The sequence below is a fragment of the Lethenteron reissneri genome, chromosome 44 (assembly GCF_015708825.2).
Source record: "Lethenteron reissneri isolate LAM-NWPU_2019-01 chromosome 44, ASM1570882v1, whole genome shotgun sequence".
NCBI lineage: Eukaryota > Metazoa > Chordata > Hyperoartia > Petromyzontiformes > Petromyzontidae > Lethenteron > Lethenteron reissneri.
The window spans coordinates 12,932,026-12,936,147 of NC_083822.1; the positions used below are offsets into that span (position 1 = coordinate 12,932,026).

Sequence of the window (4,122 nt, forward strand, 5' to 3'; positions counted from 1 at the left end):
CTGGAGATCCATTGGCGGCACGCGCAGTAAAACAAACGTACTCCAGGTGGCCTGAACAAAGACAAAGATCCCCCGTATAGCCTTAACAGACTTTTGGGGCAAGTGCTGTTAGCGAGCACTTATGAAGGCCAGAACGGCAGCATCACGCCCGACCGCCTTTGTCTCCTTAAGTAGCGATGTTTACACACCACATAGGTACTCACTTGAGGCCAAGTCGACCTAGGAGAGGCCCAGGACCGATTTATACAATCGCCACTGATGTTGACCGTGAGCGGGAAGGAACTCGGGTCACCAGGTTCGTAGCACAGCACGCTAACCGCTGCACCACCGCTCCACACCTGAACACGCACACACAAACACGTGGAATCTGTGGCTCAAATTATTGTAGACAAAGAATGTGATTATGATAGACTCCTTGAACATCATCATCCCAACAGCAGCTCCAGCCACGATCGGCTAACGATGAGATAAATCGCCACGGAAGCTCGCCCGTGTGTCTCAATAGGCACTCCAGGAGACGCTAATTGTTCAGAATAATGTCCCAAGTTTTCATTGAATGAGGCTACGATTGACAACAAATCTCGGTGCCGTACCTCACGGGTCTTGTCTCTGCGTTGTCTCTAATCACAGGAGTGTTCCTGCTGAAATCCACATCACGGCGCGAGCACTACGTTACACATTGCGCCGCTGAACTGGTTGTGTGTGCACGCTACATTTACCATTAGTTTAATCACACGCAAAGCCAATTAGGACCAGTTATTTTAAGCGCTAAGTTAAAGTCTCTTGTTTATGACTGCTTGTGTGGCAATGGTGGGGAGGGGCGGCCTAATGGTGATCTCGCTACACTGTGAACCGGCAAATCTGAGTTCGATTCCGTGGCCACGGCTAACATCAGTGGCGAGTGGTGTCTGAACTGGCCCTGAGTGGTCCACCCTTAATTCTAGAATGAAGCTGGCTACCACATTCAGACAAGCCCCTCCCCCCCCCCCCTTAACTTGTATTTAAGAGCTTGTCTCTTGGATTTTCCTTCACTTAATACAGTAAATTCAGCTGTGACGGTTCCAACCGATGACGGAGACTTGTGTTGCCTCCGAAACGTCGTGATTTATTATTTTATTTCTATTATTTCCATTATTTATTATTTATTTTATTTCTTACCTACGTGACTTTACCGAAAAAACCTAAGAGTATGGTCCACCCTTACCAACCCTCACCGCGTGACCAGTGCGGTGAAGTATGACCAAGCAACCCTGATGAGCGGTGAGGAATTCATCCAGCAGTGGAGTGAGTGTGCGAGTTATTACGTGCGCTGCGCTAGGAACTTAGCGAGCCGAGTTCAATTTTTTCGCTCACGGCCAACACCAGTGACGATTATCTAATCTCCGATTAGCACGCTTGGCGACATACGGTGCGAAAGAAGTTCAACATAAATACATCGCCACCGGGGAGACAAAGGCGGTCGGGCGTGGTGCTGGCCACCCATTCCCACGTGGTGCTACTCGCTAACAGCACTTGTCCCAGCGATGTGTGGAGGCTATAAGGGGAGAATCTTTGTCTTTGTGGGAATAGGGGCCGTCCATAAATGGCGTCACGCACCTAGGGGGGGGTCAGACATTTGTGACGATGCGTGACGAGGGGGGGGGTGTTTGAGAAATGTGACGTCACATAAAAATGCGCAACTTTAAATACATATAGACAACACGTTCTACTTAATTAAATAGACTTTTTAATAAATGTTTTCACCTACAAAAATCGTCCAAAATCGCGTGACGTCATTTATGGACGGCCCCAAAGGAGCACCTCTTGAGTAACTCGTGGTTAGAGTTTGTGAGACGGCTGTTGTCTAAATGGACCATACTGACCAAGTGTGACGAAGTCACCCCCACGGCCGGTGATGGCGTGGGGAGCACCTCATCCAGCAGTGGATTTACAAAAGGCTCGTGCATCTACAAATGTTAACTTAAACATTGCCAATATTGCAACATATTTTTGGTTCTTTCGGTAAAGTCACGTAGAAGGGAAGCAATAAAATAATAAAAATATAAAAAAATACAATTATATTTTTTAATATTTTATAAAACAATAAAAATATATTTTTATTATTTTATTGTTTCCCTTCTACGTGACTTTACCGAAAGAACCAAGAATATGAATCCCTGCAGTCACGAAAGCTTTAAATGGAAATATTGTAACACTTAGACTGTATCACAGTGACTGGAAGATAACGGCCGATGATGACATAATAGACAACATACCAAATATTTATAATGTAAGTTGCATTCGTGGAATGTATATTTATTTATATATGTGCACGCAATGAGTCGATGGTTTTATTGCAGTCGACTGCGATTACCCAGAGTTGCCACTAGGCGGCGCATAAGCTTCCAACGCGAGCAGCATAAATTATGTTAATGAGGTCAGCGACATCATACTTCGCGTAAAATTGTTATTCTCAAACAGATAAGGCACTCGCCACATATATAAACATATCTATATAAAACATTAAATTGCAATTTATCAAAATATCAGATAAAAACATCTAGAGACGACACAATAAAAAACGCATTCTGGGCGACCCATGACGTTTAGGCACGGGCAGTGCCTATAGATGCCGAACGCCGCGGTGTTAAACCTCATGCCTTAAACTAATGAGTAAGGAAAATAACGGTTCGGGGTGACGCCCGAATCCTCACTCGGATGTGAGAAGAATTTTTGAACGGGTACAGGTCGCCCGCGGGTGACTCGCTTACTTTGCGAGATGCCGGTTGAGCGCGATCTGCCCGTACCCCATACACTAAGCAAAATAAGAACACCAGCTTTTGGAACAATGCCGAGTAGGGTTATTTACTCACAAATACTCTTCCCAAGTCATCTGACCTAAGGTGGAAGAGTAGGCCAAGTACACTCCAGAACTCCTTGTTGCCCGAGCCCCTCTTCCGCCAGTACTGGCGAGAACACAAAACAATTGCAGAGCTGCACCTTTGCCTTTCAATGTAGTTTGTGGAGTGGTGGCGCAATGGTTTGTCAACTTTGCGAATGCAATCGGTGGTCCGAGGTCGAATTCCGCCCGTTTCGCTGGTGATTACATCCACCAGCATCCATCGGGGGCGTGTTCAAGTTGCACATGTTGTGGATTTTACTCTCCAACACACCGGTAGGCGCCTTAAGTCGTCACTGTTTTGTTTACGTGACAAGCATTGCTGGCTATGTCGGGTGGTGGAGGGTTACGCCACATTTATACTTACGCGATCTAACCCAAAATTTGTTTTACATCTAATTGTCAGTCTTCGTGCTGGGTGAAGGCTTCCCCCACGCTGTCCAGTTGTAGGCGATGGATACAATGTAATACAGCAATGACAAATCAGTCAGGTTTACTATCCTAAAAAAATATTTCCCTTTCAGATATTTTCGTACTGAAATGATTGTTGACCAGCTATTGTGAATTACCCGATGGTGCAAAACTGTCGTGTCGATAGTCGACTTTCCCTCCTGATAGGACAAGTTTTGAACTTTCACCACACTAGCTGGCGCCCCCTGTTGGATTTCTGGAGTCAACGCTTAACAACGCCAGCAAATAAAGCTCAGGATTTGTATGGCACTTAAATGCCACAGTATCTGAAAGTGCTCGACATCAAAATAAAAACGACACATCACCGGGTCACTAGGAAAACAGAAACGAAAGAATTCCCACACAAAATGTCCAATGCGTCCGTTGGCACCCATCCCAATCCTGGATAATATTCACCATCTTCACGATCCTAAATGGACTCAGCCCTGCCTGCATCTGCCCTCACCTCAACTCACCTCCACGCACCTTCTCGCGACCAAGGCTTTCTAAAGCCTCTCTCAGTGGGAAGTCGCTCACTCTCCTCTGCTGTCCCCCATTCTGAAACTCCCTCCCCTCAATCATCCATCCTGTGTGGAATCCCTTAACCCATGTTAAAAACCCCGTGCTCAATATCTTAATTTTCCCCCGCCTATGACTGCTTCTTTATCTTCCGTTAGTTAATCCTCTTCGTCCCCGATGGGACAAAAGGCCGCAATTAGTTCCCTCCACTTTCTTAACTTCTTCCTGATCTTCCGTACACACAAAAAAAAATGATACACCGTTCAAACGCAAAA

At 45.9% G+C, this 4,122-nt stretch overlaps 1 non-coding gene across 1 annotated transcript; it reads left to right on the top strand.

Moving 5' to 3' along the window:
* Positions 1-2,635: 2,635 nt before the first annotated feature.
* Positions 2,636-2,783, top strand: LOC133353741 (U12 minor spliceosomal RNA). The gene has a single exon (XR_009756467.1). It is a non-coding gene; the product is annotated as a U12 minor spliceosomal RNA (small nuclear RNA).
* Positions 2,784-4,122: the final 1,339 nt, after the last annotated feature.